The sequence below is a fragment of the Haplochromis burtoni genome, unplaced genomic scaffold, assembly GCF_018398535.1.
Source record: "Haplochromis burtoni strain Fernald_Lab_line unplaced genomic scaffold, NCSU_Asbu1 Contig_305, whole genome shotgun sequence".
Lineage (NCBI taxonomy): Eukaryota > Metazoa > Chordata > Actinopteri > Cichliformes > Cichlidae > Haplochromis > Haplochromis burtoni.
The window spans coordinates 176,900-184,170 of NW_024582666.1; positions in this window are offsets into that span (position 1 = coordinate 176,900).

Consider the following 7,271-nt stretch of genomic DNA (forward strand, 5'->3'; position numbering starts at 1 on the left):
GCAGCTGAAAATAACCAGAGAAAAAGAGCATCTGAAATGCTCACTGCATCGTTTCATAAAGGTTAGACAACAAAGAGTGTATTTTAAGGTCTGAGAGAAAAGCTGAGATGCCAGGCAGAGCGAAAAGAACAGAAGAAAAACATTTCAGAGACCTGGTAACCATAGCAACAACTGCCAGGTACAGTGGCTTCCTAATCATCTAGCTGATGCAAAACAAAATCAGGGAAATTGGATGAGATGAAGGAAAGGACAGAGATGAAAGCAGATGCAGTGGAAAACAAGTGTATGGTAAAAAAAAACAACCCTGTAATTTGTTTTTGTTTTTTAATTATCTGTAAAAGAACAAACTAAGCAAATAGGTGTAAAATGTAGATCCTGTGGTGAAAAAAAAAAGCTTTGTCACTGTTATTACTGCAGACAAATGGAAGCTAGTTTTCTCTTATAATCACAAAGCGGATGACAACAGGAGACAACTGCTGTCACTGAAGCGCACGCACGCACGCACGCACGCACGCACGCACACACACACACACACACACACACACACACACACCAGCAAATACAGCTGAAGGACCTAGAACAATTTCTTTACCCGAACCTTCGATTTGCTGTGTTTGTGAAAGAAATGAGAAAGTTCTAATTTTGTATCGTTTTGTGTGGATAACATACTAGATAAGTTGGGAATGCCTTTTAGTCACAGCTGCTTTTCCACATACAAGAAGAACCAGAATCATTTTCCAGAGACTGAGAAATATCATAAAACAGGTAGAAACGAGGTGCAAAAAGCTCAATAGTAAAATCATGAATCTCTTCTCCCAGTAGGTTGTTTATACAAGCAGCTTATTACAAACTATGGGGATGTTTTAATTTTAAGCAGTCTGCAGTCACAACAGGTGTGTGGCATAACATGTGATGTTTACCAAATGGTAAATGCTTATGTTCAGTTGACAAAAATCGCAAAATGGCCCCAGTAATTATGTTGAAAACAAACCATAAAGACAGATGTTATTGTTATAGAGATATACTGGTTTCACTTAGTGAGGAGGTTGGAGTGGATGGATGGTTCACCAAAGCAAATTCTGATCAAAGCTAGCTGGTTCAAGCATAAGCGACCTAAAACACTAACTGCAGGCTTAGCATTGTAACGATGATAAGAAGTGCTTCTTTTTCTGCACTTGTGGTACCTGTGGCACTAGAACCCTGAGTTCTAAGATTATAAGTTGTGGCCGGTAATTGTGTTAATATAGCATAATTACATATAATGTATTATATAGTGTAAATTTTCTAGGGGATTACCAAAGCCATCCAAGAACTGTTTTATGCCAGTTCATATGTATATACACATATCAGGAAAAAAATGAAAATTATTTTGATCTTTGAAAATGTGAGTAGTGTCTTTGGGCTGTACATGTAATGTGACTTATCCTGACCTGGTGAGGCAAGATGGAAAAATCAAGGGATCATTAAATACACTAGGATCAATCCTCTGGGAATCATGACTATTTATAGGCTACTAATTGCCAATTCATCCGTTTGCAGCTGGAAAATTTCAGTTTGAACTAGAATGGTTCACTGATCAAAGCTGCTATTAATAGAATCTGTTATATATTAACAGCATTTACTATTTACAAACTATATTTTTATATTCACCTAAGAGCTTTCACATCTGGTGGCTTCTGAAAAGAAGTCCTTGAAGCCACTCTGTGAACAGCTGCAGGGTTAAGTGCCTTGCTCAGGGGAACTCTGTGCTATTCATTCATTCAGTGGAGGTTGTTACTCTCTCATTTCCTTTGCCAAGACATTCCCAGCTTCTCTGAGGATTCAGGTCAGCAGCTTTAACCTTTAGCTCAGAGACTCTGTAAATGCCACAGTATCTGTCCTGCTTATTCCCTTACTAAAGCTGGTGCTGGATCACCTCTCACCAATTTTAGCTTATTATTGAAATAGTTATTAAAGGAAAACCAAACCTCTTTATCGAGCATTTCAAACAAAATACAGAACAAAATAAAAGGGATATAAACAATATTCAAAAGCTCTAATTATCAAAGTACATAATTAGATACATATAATAAATATACATACTGTGCATTGTGGGTGTGTCTTTATCCATAGTACCTTACAATTCCTATTACATATAAAAAAATTCCCATTTAAATTCATAAATAAAAGAAAAAACATGTTATTTGCATACAGTACAGAATAAAAAAAACCCAATACCAAAGTATTGATATGTTTCTCTCAAGTGTATGTGTGTGTAAATGTATCCATGTGTGTGAGTCAGTACCTGGAAATGGGCAGGATGCCATGCTTGCTCTGATGAACATTATCACTGCCTCACTAAACACAGACATACCCTGCAGATATAAACAGAAACATACAGAGAAAAATGCACCCGAGTACACGCTTCTGAGAGGCCAATGAGTGGACACACAGCCATACTAAGATGACAGGTGTTTACAGCATGGTTCAGCTGTAATGATGGCACAGTCCAAGAGATACAGGTAATTGCAGGATCCACACACACAAAGATACACACTCAATTGTGTGTTGTGTAATGTCCTGACAACTTAGAACAAGGGGCTCTTCTGGGCCCCTTAAGCCTGAAGTGGATGGTGAGTGTTATAAAATTAAGGTAAAAAAAAAGGGAAATTAAAGTGGACAAAATCTCATCCTCATTATGGGCATGTTTTGAAATTATAGAAAACACCCGAAGGTAGCGAGAAACTCTTATAAGCAGCTATACAACAATATGCATACCTGGAAACAGACATGAGTGAGTCGTTCAGCTGGAACCAGAGAAAAGAGGATTTGAAACATATATTAGAAAATAGATGTAGTATCTTCCAAACACTGTATCTAAATGCCATAAAGGTTACTGATGTCAGTTACTGTGGTATATAATGGCAAATATCCTACCCAGCTCAAGGTTCAGCACTCTGGACAGCGCTCATCACACATCTGCCTAAAGGAACTATTCTGTAAGTCTCTATCTAAATAGACAACTCTGTGGAAGAGGATTGTGGAGGTTGTTTGAGAATGAACAGTCAATATGTATGATAATTTATGAGCACATAACCCAGAGACATTTACAGCAACTATGACTATGCGTTCTAATTAATTGGCCTCTTTCTCTCCACTTCAATTCCTTTCTGCCTTTCTTCTTTTCCTCTGTTGCACCTAATCTGCCTCCAGCTGTTTGATCTCACTCTTCACTGTCTTCCCACGACTTGCAACCTCCCTCTGCCTCTCTTTGCCTTCTCCTGTCATCCTGTTGTTTCAGAACAACGACAGTAGCAGCTGACTGACTTTGTTTGAACAATTAGAGATATAAATACCCTCTATCTGCCTTTCTGTCTCCATCATTTCCCATCATGGGCCCCTTTGGAGTGATATGGTAGTTTCATTTATCTCTCCAGAGGTCACATTATCAGCAGAGTCACCAGCCCATTTCTTCTCCAATACCAGTGACACATACACTATATGAAGGCGACGAGCTCTCAAGGACAATATTCTTTTTAGAGTTGGATAACTTTTTAAAGGTGTTAGAGCTTAGAATGTATACATAATATTTATCAGTTGGACATTATACAGCAAGATGTAATTTTGACCATTTTCTGATGTCTCTATTTGTCTTACCTTAGCCAAGAAGAATGTGCTGGGACTTCATCTAATGTCATCTTTTTAGGCGCCTGGTTGGTTGATTTTTTTTGCAATCTCCCATATTTCTCCTTAAAACTCCATCAAACATTCCCCCCCCCTTTTCTTTTTGGAATTGCTGCACTGCCAAATGAATATTTCATCAACATATGGAAGTTCTTGTTTGTGGTTTTGTATGTGTGGACGTGTATATCCGTGTGTGAGCACCACTGGCTAAGCATCCTTCTCCCCCACCTACGCTTAGTGCACTTTCTGCTCCAGTCAGTTTTCTGATCTTATTATAGAAACACTGGGAAAGATACTGCAACGATCTGGATTTACAACAGGAATGCTTTTTCTTGCAAAGACAGATGGCAAATGCATAAAGGAAGTGCTGGTTGTTATGGTCTCCTCTGTCCTCTATCTTTTCTTCCTTGTTTCCTGTCCCTCCTCTCTATTTGTATAAGTATGACCTTTGTGTTTGAGTTCTGCTGATTTCTGCCTGGGCATGTCTATCTATTACAGTTTAAAGCCCAGGTGAAGTGTTCCATCTATTCAGATTCAGATAACTTTATCAATCCCACAGAAGGGCAGTTTATTTTCAGCTGACCCACAAAACCTACTCACACAACTTACAGTCTTTAAACAATAATCACAAATACTTTTGCATAAATGTAAGAAACAAAACCAAAGACGTAAAATAACATGGGCATGTTAATATTCACATGATCATCAGTCAAGTGACCTAATAACTAAAGATTTAAATATCTATTTGTTCTACATCAGTGTACAAGGTAGTTTAGAGCAACTTTCTGAACAAAACATGGTCATGATGGTTAACAATGTATTCTTCACTACCCGATGTCCCGAGATTGAACACAGATCTCTGTCTGATCCAATGACTTCTAACCTTAGATAAAGCACTATTGCCAAATCATATGCCACTATGATTGGTAGACACTTGGCGATTTAAAAAAAAACATACATAGAGGATCATTTGTGATTTTGATTCTTTAGCATTTGCACTTACCTGGCCTCTTTTCCTGCTCTCAGGAATCACTTGCTGGTGTACCAGCCAGCTTACCTGTCCTGAACACCTGCCTGCTGACTCTCTGAAACAAGTCTTCCTCCTTGCTACAGATGCATTGCTTTTGTAGTCATTAAAGGCTATAAAGTACTTAATGTACATTAAAAAAAAAAAAAATATCAGTTATATAACCCAAAATTAGCTTCTATATCTGGACTTTTCTTTTTATTGGCCATTTGTGATTTTCTTTCCATTATAAAATATAGTTTCTCTCAATTTTAAACTTAGTGCTACATATAGCTTAAGTCACAGATTTCAAAGTGCTGACCATAATCCACACCCTGGGTTGAAATCTGACTGAGATCTTTGTTGCATATGATTCCTTATCTGTCTAACCTAACTTCCTGTCATATGCAAATGCCTCAAAAACATGTACAGTGGAAAAACGAAGTAAAGTATTAAGGCATTATGGAATTAGAACCATAGGTACATCTTGAAGCCATTTTTATAATCATAAACCAAGCTACACAGACACTTAAGCAATATAGGACCGAATAATGCGTTACTACATGTACGTCCTACTTTTCATGCTTTACATGCTACGTCATGAGTATTTGCTGACTGTTGGCAGTGGATTCATAACTTTCTTTAGTGAGTATTCACGATTCTTCTCAGGTCAAAAAGAGCCTTTTTGTGCTTCTCCGAATAGATTTTGTAATATTCTTGTCACTCTTTGGTCTGAAGAATGAGACAACCATTAGTCTCCAAAAAAGCTGGCAGGCATAATTTCAACCTCGCTCTTTCAGTTGTTGTGTGCTGAAAGCAAAGTCTGCAATCTATTACAGCTGTTCCATGTTTCCCCCTCCTTGAGTATTAAAACAGACACTGACATGGTGCGAGAAATAAATAAACATTCATATGAAGAATATCTGATACAATTTTAAATTCACTTTTTCAGCTGCTCTGCATTCAAACATGGAACTTGTCAGCCCACACGGTTTAGACACCAGAGTCTTCCTGGTTTCAGACAGTGTGTGGCTGCAGAGTTATATGTTAATGTGTTGTAACTATAAATACGCAGTGAGTCTAAAACAATCAATAACTACTGAAGGGCAGGAAATTACTCTGACCTTAATTGTTTGGAGGTGCAACAAAAGTTAACTGTCTGCTCTAAAAGCTATTTTAACTGTTCATAATTAATATTTCAGGAGGAGGAAAAAGAGCATTTTGGGAAAATCCGTGACTGTGAGGCAGGAGCGGTCAAATGCAGTCACGCCTCCCCCAGCTGGTGCCTTTGCTGTGGTAAAGATGGCTGCTGTCGAGGTGAAAAGCCCCACTATGCTGCTGTCTCTTTAAGGCCCCGCTCTGCTGCAAAAACCAATCACAAGCCAGAAAATGTGGTTAGACTGTCCTTGTCAACGACCTTGATAAGAAGCGGAACGAAGGAATGGAAGATGTGTGAGAGCAGATGTGAATGAATGAAAGAGAAAGATCGAGACGAAGGTTTATAAATGAGGATGAGTCGCTCACTGTTATTCTTTCATTTTCCCTCATATATACTCTCTTTCTCCATCCCTTTCCGACGTCACTCTATCACACTCACATATACGCACAGTGCTCCCTTCAATCCTCTCTCCTGTCAGCCCTGCAGAGTGTTGCATAATTCCCAGCGTGGGGGAGGGAGGACAGGACGGATGGAGGGAGGGAGGGATGGAGGTGAGGAAGGGCGAGAGAGGCAGCAGGGAGAATGACTCACGATGCAACATGCACCACAACGCCACACTCAGCTCAACTATTGAAATCATCCAGTGTCACAGAGTTTATCACAATCAGGGAGCAATTTTCCACTTATCCTTGCATTGCTTATTTTCTTTTGGATGAATGTTCTTTGCAGGTTTTCAGTGTGGCAACAATTCACATTGACTAATTAAGCTTTGTTCTCAGCTCAGCAAGTGATGCTTGAATTTTAATGTGTTGCATGCCTGCTTCGTTAGAAATCCAATAAGGAGTGAAAGATCGTTTCTCAGCAGAGCCATAACACGGATCATGAATAAGAGATGAGACGTCTGATGTCACGTGGTGTGAAAACAGATTATTCTCACTTTAGAAATATTACACAAAAGGTGACTTATTGTATGTGTTGCAGCTATTATTCAAGAAAGTGTAAATGTTTAATATGCAGCTACAATTTTAGACAAGAAATATGTGCGTTGGCTCTAGGTGTCCACTGGGAACAAGGATGTGAAAAATAGATTTTTCAGGAATAAGTACTAGTGTATTTTTAATAATAACAGAAGTGGTAAAAAGATAAAAAATAAAAGGGAAGAAATGGTAAATTCAAGCAAATAACTGAACTAGTACCTTGAACGTCTGAACCATCAGGCTTTGGAAAGGACCAGAAGGTATTTTATCATCAAGGACTTTGTGTTCGTCTACACTATGCATGCAGAAAAGTTAAGATGTGACATAAACTTGTAATTTTACATTAAAAGAAAATGATGTTGTTTTATGTAACAATTTTACTAGTCCAGTCCTCTTGGCATGTGGCCTATAAACTACACTAGTACAGGGAGTGCAGAATTATTAGGCAAATGAGTATTTTGTCCAC